Genomic DNA, 22,611 nt, shown 5'->3' with positions numbered 1-22,611 from the left:
TCCACAGGAGTAGGGTTTAGAAGAGTATATACTTTGGCTCTTCCCTGGGGGCCCAGTGTTAGACTCCGATCCACCACAGCAGGTTTACTGTATCCCTTCGACCATCACATTGATAATGAAACACAGAAATTGCATCCCGATTAAAAACAAAATTCGTAATGCCGATTTCTGTCCACAGGAGTACGGTTTAGAAGAGTATGTACTTTGGCTCTTCCCTGGGGGCCCAGTGTTAGACTCCGATGCATTAAAGCAGGTCTACTGTATCCCTTCGACCATCACATTGACGATGAAACACAGAAATTGCATCCCGATTCAATACAAAATTCACAATGCCGATTTCTGTCCACAGGAGTACGGTTTAGAAGAGTATGTACTTTGGCTCTTAACTGGGGGCCCAGTGTTTGATTCCGATGCACCACAGCAGGTTTACTGTATCCCTTCGACCATCACATTGACGATGAAACACAGAAATTGCATCCAGATTCAATACAACAATCACAATGCCGATTTCTGTCCACAGGAGTAGGGTTTAGAAGAGTATATACTTTGGCTCTTCCCTGGGGGCCCAGTGTTAGACTCCGATCCACCACAGCAGGTTTACTGTATCCCTTCGACTATCACATTGACGATGAAACACAGAATTTGCATCCCGATTCAATACAAAACTCGCAATGCCGATTTCTGTCCACATGAGTATGGTTTAGAAGAGTATGTACTATGGCTTTTCCCTGGGCTCTGAGTGTAAGACTCCGATGCACCACAGCAGGTTTACTGTTATCCTTCGACCATCACATTGTCGATGAAACACAGAAATTGCTTCCCGATTTAATACAAATTTCGCAATGCCGATTTCAGCCCACAGGAGTACGGTTTAGACGAGTATGTACTTTGGCTCTTTCCTGGGGGCTGAGTGTTAGACTCCGATGCACCACAGCAGGTTTACTGTTACCCTTCGACCATCACACTGACGATGAAACACAGAAATTGCATCCCGATTGAATACAAAATTCGCAATGCAGATTTCTGTCCACAAGAGTACGGTTAAGAAGAGTATGTACTTTGGCTCTTAGCCGAGGGCCCAGTGTTAGAATACGAAGCACCACAGCAGGTTTACTGTATCCCTTCGACCATCACATTGACGATGAAACACAGAAATTGCATCCGGAGTCAATACAAAATTCACAATGTCGATTTCTGTCCACAGGAGTACTGTTTAGAAGAGTGTGTACTTTGCCTCTTCCCTGGGGGCCCTGTGTTAGACTCCGATACACCACAGCAGGTTTACTGTTACCCTCCGACCATCACATTGACGGTGAATAACAGAAATTGCATACTTATACAATACAAAATTCACAATGCCGATTTCTGCCACAGGAGTGCGGTTTAGAAGAGTGTGTATTTTGCCTCTTCCCTGGGGGCCCTTTGTTAGACTCCGATGCACCACAGCAGGTTTACTGTATCCCTTCGACCATCACATTGATGATGAAACACAGAAATTGCATTCCGATTCAATACAATATTCATAATGCCGATTTCTGTCCACAGGAGTACGGTTTAGAAGAGTATGTACTTTGGCTCTTCCATGGGTGCCCAGTGTTAGACTCCGATGCACCACAGCAGGTTTACTGTTACCCTTCGACCATCACATTGACGATGAAGCACAGATATTGCATCCGGACACAATACAAAATTCACAATGCTCATTTCTGTCCACAGGAGTACGGTTTAGAAGAGTAAGTTCTTTGGCTCATCCCTGGAGGCCCAGTGTTAGACTCCGATGCACCACAGCAGGTTTGCTGTATCCTTTCGACCATCACATTGAAGATGAAACCCAGAATTTGCATCCCGATTCAATACAAAATTCGCAATGCCGATTTCTGTCCACAGGGGTACGGTTTAGAAGAGTATGTACTTTGCATCTCCTTGGTTGCCCAGTGTTAGACTCCGATGCAACACAGCAGGTTTACTGTATCCCTTCGACCATCACATTGACGATGAAACACAGAAATTGCATCCAGATTCAATACAACAATCACAATGCCAATTTCAGTCCACAGGAGTACGGTTTAGAAGACTATGTACTTTGCCTCTTCGCTGGGGGCCCTGTGTTAGACTCCGATGCACCACAGCAGGTTAACTGTATCCCTTCGACCATCACATTGACGATGAAACACAGAAATTGCATCCCGATTCAATACAAAATTCGCAATGCTGATTTCTTTCCACAGGAGTACGGTTAAGAAGAGTATGTGCTTTGACTCTTCCCTGGGGACCCAGTGTTAGAATACGTTGCACCACAGCAGGTTTACTATATCCCTTCGACCATCACATTGACGATGAAACACTGATATTGCATCCCGATTCAATACAAAATTCGCAATGCTGATTTCTGTCCACAGGAGTACGGTTAAGAAGACTAAGTACTTTGGCTCTTCCCTGGGGGACCAGTGTTAGAATACGATGCACCACAGCAGGTTTACTGTATCCCTTCGACCATCACATTGACGATGAAACACAGAAATTGCATCCGGATTCAATACAAAATTCACAATGTCGATTTCTGTCCACAATAGTACGGTTTAGAAGAGTGTGTACTTTGCCTCTTCCCTGGGGGCCCAGTGTTAGACTATGATGCACAACAGCAGGTTTACTGTATCCCTTCGACCATCACATTGATGATGAAACACAGAAATTGCATCCCGATTCAATACAAAATTCGTAACTCCGATTTCTGTCCACAGGAGTACGGTTTAGAAGAGTATGTACTTTGGCTCTTCCATGGGGGCCCAGTGTTAGACTCCGATGCACCACAGCAGGTTTACTGTTACCCTTCGATCATCACATTGACGATGAAACACAGAAATTGCATCCGGACACAAAACAAATATCACAATGCCAATTTCTGCCACAAGAGTACGGTTTAGAAGAGTGTGTACTTTGCCTCTTCCCTGGGGGCCCAGTGTTACACTCCGATGCACCACAGCAGGTTTACTGTATCCCTTCGACCATCACATTGATGATGAAACACAGAAATTGCATCCCGATTAAAAACAAAATTCGTAATGCCGATTTCTGTCCACAGGAGTACGGTGTAGAAGAGTATGTACTTTGGCTCTTCCCTGGGGGCCCAGTGTTAGACTCCGATGCACCAAAGCAGGTCTACTGTATCCCTTCGACCATCATATTGACGATGAAACACAGAAATTGCATTCGGATTCAATACAAAATTCACAATGCCGATTTCTGTCCACAGGAGTACGGTTTAGAAGAGTATGTACTTTGCCTCTTAACTGGGGACCCAGTGTTTGACTCCGATGCACCACAGCAGGTTTACTGTATCCCTTCGACCATCACATTGACGATGAAACTCAGAAATTGCATCCCGATTCAAAACAAAATTCGCAATGCCGATTTCTGTCTACATGAGTGTGGTTTAGAAGAGTATGTACCATGCTCTTCCGTGGGCTCTGAGTGTTAGACTCCGATGCACCACAGCAGGTTTACTGTATCCTTTCGACCATCACATTGACGATGAAACACAGAATTTGCATCCCGATTCAATACAAAATTCGCAATGCCGATTACTGTCCACAGGGGTACGGTTTAGAAGAGTATGTACTTTGCCTCTTCCTTGGGGGCCCAGTGTTAGACTCCGAAGCACCACAGCAGGTTTACTGTATCCCTTCGACCATCACATTGACGATGAAACACAGAAATTGCATCCACATTCAATACAACAACCACAATGCCGATTTCTGTCCACAGGAGTACGGTTTAGAAGACTATGAACTTTGCCTCTTCCCTGGGGGCCCAGTGTTAGACTCCGATGCACCACAGCAGGTTTACTGATTCCCTTTGACCATCACAATGACGACGAAACACAGAAATTGCATCCCGATTCAATACAAAATTCGCAATGCCGATCTCTGTCTATGGTAGTAGGGTTTAGAAGAGTATGTACTTTGACTCTTCCCTGGGGGCCCAGTGTTAGACTTCGATGCACCACAGCAGGTTTACTGTATCCCTTCGACCATCATATTGACGATCAAACACAGAATTTGGATCCCGATTCAATACAAAATTCGCAATGCCGATTTCTGCCCACATGAGTATGGTTTAAAAGAGTATGTACTATGGCTCTTCCCTGGGCTCTGAGTGTTAGACTCCGATGCACCACAGCAGGTTTACTGTTCTCCTTCGACCATCACATAGACGATGAAACACAGAAATTGCATCCCGATTCAATACAAAATTCGCAATGCCGATTTCTGCCCACAGGAGTGCGGTTTAGACGTGTATGTACTTTGGCTCTTTCCCTTGGGGCTGAGTGTTAGACTCCGATGCACCACAGCAGGTTTACTGTTACCCTTCGACCATCACACTGACGATGAAACATAGAAATTGCATCCCGATTGAATACAAAATTCGCAATGCAGATTTCTGTCCACAGGAGTACGGTTAAGAAGAGTATGTACTTTGGCTCTTAGCCGGGGGCCCAGTGTTAGAATACGAAGCACCACAGCAGGTTTACTGTATCCCTTCGACCATCACATTGACGATGAAACACAGAAATTGCATCCGGATTCAATACAAAATTCACAATGTCGATTTCTGTCCACTGGAGTACTGTTTAGAAGAGTGTGTACTTTACCTCTTCAATGGGGGCCCTGTGTTAGACTCCGATACACCACAACAGGTTTACTGTTACCCTCCGACCATCACATTGACGATAAAAAACAGAAATTGCATACTTATACAATACAAAATTCACAATGCCGATTTCTGCCACAGGAGTGCGGTTTAGAAGAGTGTGTATTTTGCCTCTTCCCTGGGGGCCCATTGTTTGACCCCGATGCAACACAGCAGGTTTACTGTATCCCTTCGACCATAACATTGATGATGAAACACAGAAATTGCATTCCGATTCAATACAATATTCATAATGCCGATTTCTGTCCACAGGAGTACGGTTTAGAAGAGTATGTACTTTGGCTCTTCCATGGGGGCCCAGTGTTAGACTCCGATGCACCACAGCAGGTTTACTGTTACCCTTCGACCATCACATTGACGATGAAGCACAGATATTGCATCCGGACACAATACAAAATTCACAATGCCGATTTCTGTCCACAGGAGTACGGTTTAGAAGAGTAAGTTCTTTGGCTCATCCCTGAAGGCCCAGTGTTAGACTCCGATGCACCACAGCAGGTTTGCTGTATCCTTTCGACCATCACATTGAAGATGAAACCCAGAATTTGCATCCCGATTCAATACAAAATTCGCATTGCCGATTTCTGTCCACAGGGGTACGGTTTAGAAGAGTATGTACTTTGCATCTCCTTGGGGGCCCAGTGTTAGACTCAGATGCAACACAGCAGGTTTACTGATTCCCTTCGACCATCACAATGACGATGAAACACAGAAATTGCATCCAGATTCAATACAACAATCACAATGCCGATTTCTGTCCACAGGAGTACGGTTTAGAAGACTATGTACTTTGCCTCTTCGCTGGGGGCCCTGTGTTAGACTCCGATGTATCACAGCAGGTTAACTGTATCCCTTCGACCATCACATTGACGATGAAACACAGAAATTGCATCCCGATTCAATACAAAATTCGCAATGCCGATTTCTTTCCACAGGAGTACGGTTAAGAAGAGTATGTGCTTTGACTCTTCCCTGGGGACCCAGTGTTAGAATACGTTGCACCACAGCAGGTTTACTGTATCCCTTCGACCATCACATTGACGATGAAACACTGATATTGCATCCCGATTCAATACAAAATTCGCAATGCTGATTTCTGTCCACAGGAGTACGGTTAAGAAGAGTAAGTACTTTGGCTCTTCCCTGGGGGACCAGTGTTAGAATACGATGCACCACAGCAGGTTTACTGTATCCCTTCGACCATCACATTGACGATGAAACACAGAAATTGCATCCGGATTCAATACAAAATTCACAATGTCGATTTCTGTCCACAATAGTACGGTTTAGAAGAGTGTGTACTTTGCCTCTTCCCTGGGGGCCCAGTGTTAGACTATGATGCACAACAGCAGGTTTACTGTATCCCTTCGACCATCACACTGATGATGAAACACAGAAATTGCATCCCGATTCAATACAAAATTCGTAACTCCGATTTCTGTCCACAGGAGTACGGTTTTGAGGAGTATGTACTTTGGCTCTTCCATGGGGGCCCAGTGTTAGACTCCGATGCACCACAGCAGGTTTACTGTTACCCTTCGATCATCACATTGACGATGAAACACAGAAATTGCATCCGGATACAATACAAATATCACAATGCCGATTTCTGCCACAAGAGTACGGTTTAGAAGAGTGTGTACTTTGCCTCTTCCCTGGGGGCCCAGTGTTACACTCCGATGCACCACAGCAGGTTTACTGTATCCCTTCGACCATCACATTGATGATGAAACACAGAAATTGCATCCCGATTAAAAACAAAATTCGTAATGCCGATTTCTGTCCACAGGAGTACGGTGTAGAAGAGTATGTACTTTGGCTCTTCCCTGGGGGCCCAGTGTTAGACTCCGATGCACCAAAGCAGGTCTACTGTATCCCTTCGACCATCATATTGACGATGAAACACAGAAATTGCATTCGGATTCAATACAAAATTCACAATGCCGATTTCTGTCCACAGGAGTACGGTTTAGAAGTGTATGTACTTTGGCTCTTAACTGGGGACCCAGTGTTTGACTCCGATGCACCACAGCAGGTTTACTGTATCCCTTCGACCATCACATTGACGATGAAACTCAGAAATTGCATCCCGATTCAAAACAAAATTCGCAATGCCGATTTCTGTCTACATGAGTGTGGTTTAGAAGAGTATGTACCATGCTCTTCCGTGGGCTCTGAGTGTTAGACTCCGATGCACCACAGCAGGTTTACTGTATCCTTTCGACCATCACATTGACGATGAAAGACAGAATTTGCATCCCGATTCAATACAAAATTCGCAATGCCGATTACTGTCCACAGGGGTACGGTTTAGAAGAGTATGTACTTTGCCTCTTCCTTGGGGGCCCAGTGTTAGACTCCGAAGCACCACAGCAGGTTTACTGTATCCCTTCGACCATCACATTGACGATGAAACACAGAAATTGCATCCAGATTCAATACAACAATCACAATGCCGATTTCTGTCCACAGGAGTACGGTTTAGAAGACTATGAACTTTGCCTCTTCCCTGGGGGCCCAGTGTTAGACTCCGATGCACCACAGCAGGTTTACTGATTCCCTTTGACCATCACAATGACGACGAAACACAGAAATTGCATCCCGATTCAATACAAAATTCGCAATGCCGATCTCTGTCTATGGTAGTACGGTTTAGAAGAGAATGTACTTTGACTCTTCCCTGGGGGCCCAGTGTTAGACTCCGATGCACCACAGCAGGTTTACTGTATCCCTTCGACCATCATATTGACGATGAAACACAGAATTTGCGTCCCGATTCAATACAAAATTCGCAATGCCGATTTCTGCCCACATGAGTATGGTTTAAAAGAGTATTTACTATGGCTCTTCCCTGGGCTCTGAGTGTTAGACTCCGATGCACCATAGCAGGTTTACTGTTCTCCTTCGACCATCACATAGACGATGAAACACAGAAATTGCATCCCGATTCAATACAAAATTCGCAATGCCGATTTCTGCCCACAGGAGTGCGGTTTAGACGTGTATGTACTTTGGCTCTTTCCTTGGGGCTGAGTGTTAGACTCCGATGCACCACAGCAGGTTTACTGTTACCCTTCGACCATCACACTGACGATGAAACATAGAAATTGCATCCCGATTGAATACAAAATTCGCAATGCAGATTTCTGTCCACAGGAGTACGGTTAAGAAGAGTATGTACTTTGGCTCTTAGCCGGGGGCCCAGTGTTAGAATACGAAGCACCACAGCAGGTTTACTGTATCCCTGCGACCATCACATTGACGATGAAACACAGAAATTGCATCCGGATTCAATACAAAATTCACAATGTCGATTTCTGTCCACAGGAGTACTGTTTAGAAGAGTGTGTACTTTGCCTCTTCCCTGGGGGCCCTGTGTTAGTCTCCGATACACCACAGCAGGTTTACTGTTACCCTCCGACCATCACATTGACGATGAAAAACAGAAATTGCATACTTATACAATACAAAATTCACAATGCCGATTTCTGCCACAGGAGTGCGGTTTAGAAGAGTGTGTATTTTGCCTTTTCCCTGGGGGCCCATTGTTTGACTCCGATGCACCACAGCAGGTTTACTGTATCCCTTCGACCATCACATTGATGATGAAACACAGAAATTGCTTTCCGATTCAATACAATATTCATAATGCCGATTTCTGTCCACAGGAGTACGGTTTAGAAGAGTATGTACTTTGGCTCTTCCATGGGGGCCCAGTGTTAGACTCCGATGCACCACAGCAGGTTTACTGTTACCCTTCGACCATCACATTGACGATGAAGCACAGATATTGCATCCGGACACAATACAAAATTCACAATGCCGATTTCTGTCCACAGGAGTACGGTTTAGAAGAGTAAGTTCTTTGGCTCATCCCTGAAGGCCCAGTGTTAGACTCCGATGCACCACAGCAGGTTTGCTGTATCCTTTCGACCATCACATTGAAGATGAAACCCAGAATTTGCATCCCGATTCAATAAAAAATTCGCAATGCCGATTTCTGTCCACAGGGGTACGGTTTAGAAGAGTATGTACTTTGCATCTCCTTGGGGGCCCAGTGTTAGACTCCGATGCAACACAGCAGGTTTACTGATTCCCTTCGACCATCACAATGACGATGAAACACAGAAATTGCATCCAGATTCAATACAACAATCACAATGCCGATTTCTGTCCACAGGAGTACGGTTTAGAAGACTATGTACTTTGCCTCTTCGCTGGGGGCCCTGTGTTAGACTCCGATGCACCACAGCAGGTTAACTGTATCCCTTCGACCATCACATTGACGATGAAACACAGAAATTGCTTCCCGATTCAATACAAAATTCGCAATGCCGATTTCTTTCCACAGGAGTACGGTTAAGAAGAGTATGTGCTTTGACTCTTCCCTGGGGACCCAGTGTTAGAATACGTTGCACCACAGCAGGTTTACTGTATCCCTTCGACCATCACATTGACGATGAAACACTGATATTGCATCCCGATTCAATACAAAATTCGCAATGCTGATTTCTGTCCACAGGAGTACGGTTAAGAAGAGTAAGTACTTTGGCTCTTCCCTGGGGGACCAGTGTTAGAATACGATGCACCACAGCAGGTTTACTGTATCCCTTCGACCATCACATTGACGATGAAACACAGAAATTGCATCCCGATTCAATACAAAATTCACTATGTCGATTTCTGTCCACAATAGTACGGTTTAGAAGAGTGTGTACTTTGCCTCTTCCCTGGGGGCCCAGTGTTAGACTATGATGCACAACAGCAGGTTTACTGTATCCCTTCGACCATCACACTGATGATGAAACACAGAAATTGCATCCCGATTCAATACAAAATTCGTAACTCCGATTTCTGTCCACAGGAGTACGGTTTTGAGGAGTATGTACTTTGGCTCTTCCATGGGGGCCCAGTGGTAGACTCCGATGCACCACAGCAGGTTTACTGTTACCCTTCGATCATCACATTGACGATGAAACACAGAAATTGCATCCGGATACAATACAAATATCACAATGCCGATTTCTGCCAACAGAGTACGGTTTAGAAGAGTGTGTACTTTGCCTCTTCCCTGGGGGCCCAGTGTTACACTCCGATCCACCACAGCAGGTTTACTGTATCCCCTCGACCATCAACATTGATGATGAAACACAGAAATTGCATCCCGATTAAAAACAAAATTCGTAATGCCGATTTCTGTCCACAGGAGTACGGTGTAGAAGAGTGTGTACTTTGGCTCTTCCCTGGGGGCCCAGTGTTAGACTCCGATGCACCAAAGCAGGTCTACTGTATCCCTTCGACCATCATATTGTCGATGAAACACAGAAATTGCATTCGGATTCAATACAAAATTCACAATGCCGATTTCTGTCCACAGGAGTACGGTTTTGAAGAGTATGTACTTTGGCTTTTAACTGGGGGCCCAGTGTTTGACTCCGATGCACCACAGCAGGTTTACTGTATCCCTTCGACCATCACATTGACGATGAAACCCAGAAATTGCATCCCGATTCAAAACAAAATTCGCAATGCCGATTTCTGTCCACATGAGTATGGTTTAGAAGGGTATGTACCATGCTCTTCCCTGGGCTCTGAGTGTTAGACTCCGATGCACTACAGCAGGTTTACTGTATCCTTTCGACCATCACATTGACGATGAAACACAGAATTTGCATCCCGATTCAATACAAAATTCGCAATGCCGATTACTGTCCACAGGGGTACGGTTTAGAAGAGTATGTAATTTGCCTCTTCCTTGGGGGCCCAGTGTTAGACTCCGAAGCACCACAGCAGGTTTACTGTATCCCTTCGACCATCACATTGACGATGAAACACAGAAATTGCATCCAGATTCAATACAACAATCACAATGCCGATATCTGTCCACAGGAGTACGGTTTAGAAGACTATGAACTTTGCCTCTTCCCTGGGGGCCCAGTGTTAGACTCCGATGCACCACAGCAGGTTTACTGATTCCCTTCGACCATCACAATGACGATGAAACACAGAAATTGCATCCCGATTCAATACAAAATTCGCAATGCCGATCTCTGTCTATGGTAGTACGGTTTAGACGTGTATGTACTTTGGCCCTTTCCTGGTGGCTGAGTGTTAGACTCCGATGCACCACAGCAGGTTTACTGTTACCCTTCGACCATCACACTGACGATGAAACATAGAAATTGCATCCCGATTGAATACAAAATTCGCAATGCAGATTTCTGTCCACAGGAGTACGGTTAAGAAGAGTATGTACTTTGGCTCTTAGCCGGGGGCCCAGTGTTAGAATACGAAGCACCACAGCAGGTTTACTGTATCCCTTCGACCATCACATTGACGATGAAACACAGAAATTGCATCCGGATTCAATACAAAATTCACAATGTCGATTTCTGTCCACAGGAGTACTGTTTAGAAGAGTGTGTACTTTGCCTCTTCCCTGGGGGCCCTGTGTTAGACTCCGATACACCACAGCAGGTTTACTGTTACCCTTCGACCATCACATTGACGATGAAAAACAGAAATTGCATACTTATACAATACAAAATTCACAATGCCGATTTCTGCCACAGGAGTGCGGTTTAGAAGAGTGTGTATTTGGCCTCTTCCCTGGGGGCCCAGTGTTAGACTCCGATGCACCACAGCTGGTTTACTGTATCCCTTCGACCATCACATTGATGATGAAACATAGAAATTGCATTCCGATTCAATACAAAATTCCAAATGCCGATTTCTGTCCACAGGAGTATGGTTTAGAAGAGTATGTAATTTGGCTCTTCCATGGGGACCCAGTGTTAGACTCCGATGCACCACAGCAGGTTTACTGTTACCCTTCGACCATCACATTGACGATGAAGCACAGAAATTGCATCCGGATACAATTCAAAATTCACAATGCCGATTTCTGTCCACAGGAGTACGGTTTAGAACAGTAAGTTCTTTGGCTCATCCCTGGGGGCCCAGTGTTAGACTCCGATGCACCACAGCAGGTTTCCTGTATCCTTTCGACTATCACATTGACGATGAAACACTGATAATTCATCCTGATACAATACAAATTTCGCAATGCTGATTTCTGTCCACAGGAGTACGGTTAAGAAGAGTAAGTAATTTGGCTCTTCCCTGGGGGACCAGTGTTAGAATACGATGCACCACAGCAGGTTTACTGTATCCCTTCGACCATGACATTGACGGTGAAACACAGAAATTGCATCCCGATTCAATACAAAATTCGCAATGCCGATTTCTGCCCACATGAGTACGGTTTAGACGAGTATGTACTTTGGCTCTTTCCTGGGGGCTGAGTGTTAGACTCCGATGCACCACAGCAGGTTTACTGTTACCCTTCGACCATCACACTGACGATGAAACACAGAATTTGCATCCCGATTCAATACAAAATTCGCAATGCAGATTTCTGTCCACAGGAGTACGGTTAAGAAGAGTATGTACTTTGGCTCTAAGCCGGGGGCCCAGTTTTAGAATACGAATCACCACAGCAGGTTTACTGTATCCCTTCGACCATCACATTGACGATGAAACACAGAAATTGCATCCGGATTTAATACACAATTCGCAATGCCGATTTCTGTCCACAGGGGTACGGTTTAGAAGAGTATGTACTTTGCCTCTTCCTTGGGGGCCCAGGGTTGGACTCCGATGCACCACAGCAGGTTTACTGTATCCCTTCGACCATCACATTGACGATGAACGACAGAAATTGCATCCAGATTCAATAGAACTTTCACAATGCCGATTTCTGTCCACATTAGTACGGTTTAGATGAGTATGTACTTTGGCTCTTCCCTGGGAGCTGAGTGTTAGTCTCCGATGCACCACAGCAGGTTTCATGTAAACCTTCGACCATCACATTGACGATGAAACACAGAAATTGCATCCAGATTCAATACAAAATTCGCAATGCCGATTTCTGTCCACAGGAGGACGGTTTAGTAGAGTTTGGACTTTGGCTCTTTTCTGGGGGACAGTGTTAGACTCCGATGCACCACAGCAGGTATACTGTTTCCCTTCTGCCGTTACATTGACGATGAAACACAGAAATTGCATCTCGATTCAATACAAAATTCGCAACGTCGATTTCTGTCAACAGGAGTTCCGTTTAAAAGAGTATGTACTTTGGCTCTTACTTGGGGGCCCAGTGTAAGACTCCGATGCACCACAGCAGGTTTGCTGTAACCCTTCGACCATCACATTGACGATGAAACACAGATATTGAATCCCGATTCAATACAAAATTCGCAATGCCGATTTCTGTCCAGAGGCGTACGGTTTAGAAGACTATGTACTTTGCCTCATCCCTGGGGGCCCAGTGTTAGACTCCGATGCACCACAGCAGGTTTCCTGTATCCTTTCGACTATCACATTGACGATGAAACACTGATAATTCATCCTGATACAATACAAATTTCGCAATGCTGATTTCTGTCCACAGGAGTACGGTTAAGAAGAGTAAGTAATTTGGCTCTTCCCTGGGGGACCAGTGTTAGAATACGATGCACCACAGCAGGTTTACTGTATCCCTTCGACCATGACATTGACGGTGAAACACAGAAATTGCATCCCGATTCAATACAAAATTCGCAATGCCGATTTCTGCCCACATGAGTACGGTTTAGACGAGTATGTACTTTGGCTCTTTCCTGGGGGCTGAGTGTTAGACTCCGATGCACCACAGCAGGTTTACTGTTACCCTTCGACCATCACACTGACGATGAAACACAGAATTTGCATCCCGATTCAATACAAAATTCGCAATGCAGATTTCTGTCCACAGGAGTACGGTTAAGAAGAGTATGTACTTTGGCTCTAAGCCGGGGGCCCAGTTTTAGAATACGAATCACCACAGCAGGTTTACTGTATCCCTTCGACCATCACATTGACGATGAAACACAGAAATTGCATCCGGATTTAATACACAATTCGCAATGCCGATTTCTGTCCACAGGGGTACGGTTTAGAAGAGTATGTACTTTGCCTCTTCCTTGGGGGCCCAGGGTTGGACTCCGATGCACCACAGCAGGTTTACTGTATCCCTTCGACCATCACATTGACGATGAACGACAGAAATTGCATCCAGATTCAATAGAACTTTCACAATGCCGATTTCTGTCCACATTAGTACGGTTTAGATGAGTATGTACTTTGGCTCTTCCCTGGGAGCTGAGTGTTAGTCTCCGATGCACCACAGCAGGTTTCATGTAAACCTTCGACCATCACATTGACGATGAAACACAGAAATTGCATCCAGATTCAATACAAAATTCGCAATGCCGATTTCTGTCCACAGGAGGACGGTTTAGTAGAGTTTGGACTTTGGCTCTTTTCTGGGGGACAGTGTTAGACTCCGATGCACCACAGCAGGTATACTGTTTCCCTTCTGCCGTTACATTGACGATGAAACACAGAAATTGCATCTCGATTCAATACAAAATTCGCAACGTCGATTTCTGTCAACAGGAGTTCCGTTTAAAAGAGTATGTACTTTGGCTCTTACTTGGGGGCCCAGTGTAAGACTCCGATGCACCACAGCAGGTTTGCTGTAACCCTTCGACCATCACATTGACGATGAAACACAGATATTGAATCCCGATTCAATACAAAATTCGCAATGCCGATTTCTGTCCAGAGGCGTACGGTTTAGAAGACTATGTACTTTGCCTCTTCGCTGGGGGCCCTGTGTTAGACTCCGATGCACCACAGCAGGTTAACTGTATCCCTTCGACCATCACATTGACGATGAAACACAGAAATTGCATCCCGATTCAATAGAAAATTCGCAATGCCGATCTCTGTCCATGGGAGTACGGTTTAGAAGAGTATGTACTTTCGCTCTTCCCTGGGGGCCCAGTGTTAGACTCCGATGCACCACAGCATGTTTACTGTATTCCTTCGACCATCACATTGACGATGAAACACAGAAATTGCATCCCGATTCAATACAAAATTCGCAATGCCGATTTCTGTCCACAGGAGTACGGTTAAGAAGAGTAAGTACATTGGCTCTTCCCTGGGGGACCAGTGTTAGAATACGATGCACCACAGCAGGTTTACTGTATCCCTTCGACCATCACATTGACGATGAAACAAAGAATATGCATCCCGATTCAATACAAAATTCGCAATGCCGATTTCTGCCCACAGGAGTACGGTTTAGACGAGTATGTACTTTGGCTCTTTCCTGTGGGCTGAGTGTTAGACTCCGATGCACCACAGCAGGTATACTGTTTCCCTTCGACCGTCACATTGACGATGAAACACAAAAATTGCATCTCGATTCAATACAAAATTCGCAACGCCGATTTCTGTCCACAGGAGTACCGTTTAAAAGAGTATGTACTTTGGCTCTTACTTGGGGGCCCAGTGTAAGACTCCGATGCACCACAGCAGGTTTGCTGTAACCCTTCGACCATCACATTGACGATGAAACACAAAAATTGCATCCCGATTCAATACTAAATTCGCAATGCCGATTTCTGTCCACAGGAGTACGGTTTAGAAGAGTATGTACATTGGCTCTTCCCTGGGGGCTAAGTGTTAGACCCCGATGCACGAAAGGAGGTTTACTGTAACCCTTCGACCATCACATTGACGATGAAATACAGAAATTGTATCCCAATTCAATACAAATTTCGCAATGCCGTTTTCTGTCCACAGGTTTACCGTTTAGAATAGTATGCACTTCGGCTCATCCCTGAGGGCTGAGTGTTAGACTCCGATGCACGAAAGGAGGTTTACTGTAACCCTTCGACCATCACATTGACGATGAAACACAGAAATTGCATTCCAATTCAGTACTAAATTCGCAATGCCGTTATCTGTCCACAGGAGTACGATTTAGAAGAGTATGTACTTTGGCTTTTCCCTGGGGGCTGAGTGTTAGACTCCGATGCACAACAGGAGGGTTACTGTAACCCTTCGACCATCACATTGACGATGAAACACTGATATTGCATCCCGATTCAATACAAAATTCGCAATGCTGATTTCTGTCCACAGGAGTACGGTTAAGAAGAGTAAGTACTTTGGCTCTTCCCTGGGGGCCAGTGTTAGAATACGATGCACCACAGCAGGTTTACTGTATCCCTTCGACCATCACATTGACAATGAAACACAGAAATTGCATCCCGATTCAATACAAAATTCGCAATGCCGATTTCTGCCCACAGGAGTACGGTTTAGACGAGTATGTACTTTGGCCCTTAACTGGGGGCTGAGTGTTAGACTCCGATGCACCACAGCAGGTTTACTGTTACCCTTCGACCATTACACTGACGATGAAACAAAGAATTTACATCCCGATTCAATACAAAATTCGCAATGCAGATTTCTGCCCACAGGAGTACGGTTAAGAAGAGTATGTACTTTGGCTCTAAGCCGGGCGCAGAGTGTTAGAATACGATGCACCACAGCAGGTTTACTGTATCCCTTCGACCATCACATTGACGATGAAACACAGAAATTGCATCCGGATTCAATACACAATTCGCAATGCCGATTTGTGTCCACAGGGGTACGGTTAAGAGGAGTATGTACTTTGCCTCTTCCTTGGGGGCCCAGTGTTGGACTCCGATGCACCACAGCAGGTTTACTGTATCCCTTCGACCATCACATTGACGATGAAACACAGAAATTGCATCCAGATTCAATAGAACATTCACAATGCCGATTTCTGTCCACATTAGTACGGTTTAGAAGAGTATGTACTTTGGCTCTTCCCGGGGGGCTGAGTGTTAGACTCCGATGCACGACAGGAGGTTTACTGTAACCCTTCGACCAATACATTGACAATGAAACACAGAAATTGCATCCCGATTCAATACTAAATTCGCAATGCCGATTTCTGTCCACAGGAGTACGGTTTAGAAGAGTATATACTTTGGCTCTTCCCTGGGCGCTGAGTGTTAGACTCCGATGCACGACAGGAGGTTTACTGTAACCCTTCGACCAACACATTGACGATGAAACACAGAAATTGCATCCGGATTCAATACACAATTCGCAATGCCGATTTGTGTCCACAGGGGTACGGTTAAGAAGAGTATGTACTTTGCCTCTTCCTTGGGGGCCCAGTGTTGGACTCCGATGCACCACAGCAGGTTTACTGTATCCCTTCGACCATCACATTGACGATGAAACACAGAAATTGCATCCAGATTTAATACAACATTCACAATGCCGATTTCTGTCCACAGGAGTACGGTTTAGAAGAGTATGTACTTTGGCTCTTCCCTGGGAGCTGAGTGTTAGACTCCGATGCACCACAGCAGGTTTGCTGTAACCCTTCGACCATCACATTGACGATGAAACACAGAAATTGCATTCCGATTCAATACAAAATTCGCAATGCCGATTTCTGTCCACAGTAGGACGGTTTAGTAGAGTTTGGACTTTGGCTCTTTTCTGGGGGACAGTGTTAGACTCCGATGCACCACAGCAGGTATACCGTTTCCCTTCGACCATCACATTGATGATGAAACACAGAAATTGCATCCAGATTCAATACAACGATCACAATGCCGATATCTGTCCACAGGAGTACGGTTTACAAAACTATGTACTTTGCCTCTTCGCTGGGGGCCCTGTGTTAGACTCCGACGCACCACAGCAGGTTAACTGTATCCCTTCGACCATCACATTGACGATGAAACACAGAAATTGGATCCCGATTCAATACAAAATTCGCAATGCCGATTTCTGTCTACAGGAGTACGGTTAAAAAGAGTAAGTACTTTGGCTCTTCCCTGGGGGACCAGTGTTAGAATACGATGCACCACAGCAGGTGTACTGTATCCCTTCGACCATCACATTGACGATGAAACACAGAAATTGCATCCCGATTCAATACAAAATTCGCAATGCCGATTTCTGCCCACAGGAATACGGTTTAGACGAGTATGTACTTTGGCTCTTTCCTGGGGGCTGAGTGTTAGACTCCGATGCACCACAGCAGGTTTACTGTTACCCTTCGACCATCACACTGACGATGAAACACAGAATTTGAATCCCGATTCAATACAAAATTCGCAATGCAGATTTCTGTCCACAGGAGTACGGTTAAGGAGAGTATGTACTTTGGCTCTAAGCCGGGGGCCCAGTGTTAGGATACGATGCACCTCAGCAGGTTTACTGTATCCCTTCGACCATCACATTGACGATGAAACACAAAAATTGCATCCGGATTTAATACACAATTCGCAATGCCGATTTCTGTCCACAGGGGTACGGTTTAGAAGAGTATGTACTTTGCCTCTTCCTTGGGGTCCCAGGGTTGGACTCCGATGCATCACAGCAGGTTTACTGTATCCCTTCGACCATCACATTGACGATGAAACACAGAAATTGCATCCAGATTCAATAGAACATTCACAATGCCGATTTCTGTCCACAGGAGTACGGTTTAGAAGAGTATGTACTTTGGCTCTTCCCTAGGAGCTGAGTGTTAGTCTCGATGCACCACAGAAGGTTTGCTGTAACCCTTCGACCATCACATTGACGATGAAACACAGAATATGCATCCCGATTCAATACAAAATTCGCAATGCCTATTTCTGTCCACAGGAGGACGGTTTAGTAGAGTTTGGACTTTGGCTCTTTTCTGGGTACAGTGTTAGACTCCGATGCACCACAGCAGGTATACTGTTTCCCTTCGACCGTCACATTGACGATGAAACACAGAAATTGCATCTCGATTCAATACAAAATTCGCAACGCCGATTTCTGTCCACAGGAGTACCGTATAAAAGAGTATGTACTTTGGCTCTTACTTGGGGGCCCAGTGTAAGACTCCGATGCACGAAAGGAGGTTTACTGTAACCCTTCGACCATCACATTGACGATGAAATACAGAAATTGCATCCCAATTCAATACAAATTTCGCAATGCCGTTTTCTGTCCACAGGTTTACCGTTTAGAATAGTATGCACTTCGGCTCATCCCTGAGGGCTGAGTGTTAGACTCCGATGCACGAAAGGAGGTTTACTGTAACCCTTCGACCATCACATTGACGATGAAACACAGAGATTGCATTCCAATTCAGTACTAAATTCGCAATGCCGTTATCTGTCCACAGGAGTACGATTTAGAAGAGTATGTACTTTGGCTTTTCCCTGGGGGCTGAGTGTTAGACTCCGATGCACGACAGGAGGGTTACTGAAACCCTTCGACCATCACATTGACGATGAACCACAGAAACTGCATCCCAATTCATTACAAAATTCGCAATGCTGATTTTTGTCCACAGGAGTACGGTTTAGAGGAGTTTTTACTTTGGCTCCTCCCTGGGGGCTGAGTGTTAGACACCGATGCACGACGGGAGGTTTACTGTAACCCTTCGACCATCACAATGACGATGAAACACAGAAATTGCATCCCGATTCAATACAAAATTCGCAATGCTGATTTCTGTGCACAGGAGTACGGTTTCGAATGGTATGTACTTCGGCTCATCCCTGGGGGCTGAGTGTTAGACTCCGATGCACGACAGGAGGTTTACTGTATCCCTTCGACCGTTACATTGACGATGAAACACAGAAATTGCATCCCGATTCAATACAAAATTCGCAATGCCGATTTCTGTCCACAGGAGTTCCGTTTAGAAGAGTATGTAATTTGGCTCTTACTCGGGGTCCCAGTGTAAGACTCCGATGCACCACAGCAGGTTTGCTGTAACCCTTCGACCATCACATTGACGATGAAACACAGAAATTGCATCCCGATTCAATACTAAATTCGTAATGCCGATTTTTGTCCACAGGAGTACGGTTTAGAAGAGTATGTACTTTGGCTCTTCCCTGGGGGCTGAGTGTTAGACTCCGATGCACGACAGGAGGTTTACTGTAACCCTTCGACCATCACATTGACAATGAAACACAGAAATTGCATCCCGATTCAATACTAAATTCGCAATGCCGATTTCTGTCCACAGGAGTACGGTTTAGAAGAGTATGTACTTTGCCTCTTCCTTGGGGGCCCAGTGTTGGACTCCGATGCACCACAGCAGGTTTACTGTATCCCTTCGACCATCACATTGACGATGAAACACAGAAATTGCATCCAGATTCAATACAACATTCACAATGCCGATTTCTATCCACAGGATTACGGTTTAGAAGAGTATGTACTTTGGATCTTCCCTGGGAGCTGAGTGTTAGACTCCGATGCATCACAGCAGGTTTGTTGTAACCCTTCGACCATCACATTGACGATGAAACACAGAAATTGCATCCTGATACAATACAAAATTCGAATTGCCGATTTCTGTCCACAGGAGGACGGTTTAGTAGAGTATGGACTTTGGCTCTTCTCTGGGGGCCAGTGTTAGACTCCGATGCACCACAGCAGGTTTACTGTCTCCCTTCGACCATCACATTAACGATGAAGCACAGAAATTGCATCCCGATTCAATACAAAATTCGCAACGCCGATTTCTGTCCACAAGCGTACCGTTTAAAAGAGTATGTACTTTGGCTCTTACTTGGGGGCCCAGTGTAAGACTCCGATGCACCACAGCAGGTTTGCTGTAACCCTTCGATCATCACATTGACGATGAAACACAGAAATTGCATCCCGATTCAATACTAAATTCGCAATGCCGATTTCTGTCCACAGAAGTACGGTTTAGGAGAGTATGTACTTTGGCTCTTCCCTGGGGGCTGAGTGTTACACTCCGATGCACGACAGGAGGTTTACTGTAACCCTTCGACCATCAAATTGACGATGAAATACAGAATTTGCATCCCAATACAATACAAATTTCGCAATGCCGTTTTCTGTCCACAGGATTAGCGTTTAGAATAGCATGTACTACGGCTCATTCCTAGGGGCTGAGTGTTAGACTCCGATGCACGAAAGGAGGTTTACTGTAACCCTTCGACCATCACATTGACGATGAAACACAGAGATTGCATTCCAATTCAGTACTAAATTCGCAATGCCGTTATCTGTCCACAGGAGTACGATTTAGAAAAGTATGTACTTTGGCTTTTCCCTGGGGGCTGAGTGTTAGACTCCGATGCACGACAGGAGGGTTACTGAAACCCTTCGACCATCACATTGACGATGAACCACAGAAACTGCATCCCAATTCATTACAAAATTCGCAATGCTGATTTCTGTCCACAGGAGTACGGTTTAGAGGAGTTTTTACTTTGGCTCCTCCCTGGGGGCTGAGTGTTAGACACCGATGCACGACGGGAGGTTTACTGTAACACTTCGACCATCACATTGACGATGAAACACAGAAATTGCATCCCAATTCAATACCAAATTCGCAATGCCGATTTCTGTTAACAGGAGTACGGATTAGAAGAGTGTGTACTTCGACCCACTCCTGGGGGATGAGTGTTAGACTCCGATGCACGACAGGAAGTTTACTGTAACCCTTCGACCATCACAATGACGATGAAACACAGAAATTGCATCCCGACTCAATACAAAATTCGCAATGCTGATTTCTGTGCACAGGAGTACGGTTTCGAATAGTATGTACTTCGGCTCATCCCTGGGGGCTGAGTGTTAGACTCCGATGCACGACAGGAGGTTTACTGTATCCCCTCGACCGTTACATTGACGATGAAACACAGAAATTGCATCCCGATTCAATACAAAATTCGCAATGCCGATTTCTGTCCACAGGAGTACCGTTTAGAAGAGTATGTAATTAGGCTCTTACTTCGGGTCCCAGTGTAAGACTCCTATGCACCACAGCAGGTTTGCTGTAACCCTTCGACCATCACATTGACGATGAAACACAGAAATTGCATCCCGATTCAATACTAAATTCGTAATGCCGATTTTTGTCCACAGTAGTACGGTTTAGAAGAGTATGTACTTTGGCTCTTCCCTGGGGGCTGAGTGTTATACTCCGATGCACGACAGGAGGTTTACTGTAACCCTTCGACCATCACATTGACAATGAAACACAGAAATTGCATCCCGATTCAATACTAAATTCGCAATTCCGATTTCTGTCCACAGGGGTACGGTTTAGAAGAGTATGTACTTTGCCTCTTCCTTGGGGGCCCAGTGTTGGACTCCGATGCACCACAGCAGGTTTACTGTATCCCTTCGACCATCACATTGACGATGAAACACAGAAATTGCATCCAGATTCAATACAACATTCACAATGCCGATTTCTATCCACAGGAGTACGGTTTAGAAGAGTATGTACTTTGGCTCTTCCCTGGGAGCTGAGTGTTAGACTCCGATGCATCACAGCAGGTTTGTTGTAACCCTTCGACCATCACATTGACGATGAAACACAGAAATTGCATCCTGATACAATACAAAATTCGAATTGCCGATTTCTGTCCACAGGAGGACGGTTTAGTAGAGTATGGACTTTGGCTCTTCTCTGGGGGCCAGTGTTAGACTCCGATGCACCACAGCAGGTTTACTGTCTCCCTTCGACCATCACATTAACGATGAAGCACAGAAATTGCATCCCGATTCAATAAAAAATTCGCAACGCCGATTTCTGTCCACAAGCGTACCGTTTAAAAGAGTATGTACTTTGGCTCTTACTTGGGGGCCCAGTGTAAGACTCCGATTCACCACAGCAGGTTTGCTGTAACCCTTCGACCATCACATTGACGATGAAACACAGAAATTGCATCCCGATTCAATACTAAATTCGCAATGCCGATTTCTGTCCACAGGAGTACGGTTTAGAAGAGTATGTACTTTGGCTCTTCCCTGGGGGCTGAGTGTTACACTCCGATGCACGACAGGAGGTTTACTGTAACCCTTCGACCATCAAATTGACGATGAAATACAGAAATTGCATCCCAATTCAATACAAATTTCGCAATGCCGTTTTCTGTCCACAGGATTACCGTTTAGAATAGCATGTACTACGGCTCATTCCTAGGGGCTGAGTGT

This window comes from Schistocerca cancellata, chromosome 8 (genome assembly GCF_023864275.1).
Source record: "Schistocerca cancellata isolate TAMUIC-IGC-003103 chromosome 8, iqSchCanc2.1, whole genome shotgun sequence".
NCBI lineage: Eukaryota > Metazoa > Arthropoda > Insecta > Orthoptera > Acrididae > Schistocerca > Schistocerca cancellata.
Note: the sequence above shows the minus strand (reverse complement) of the source record.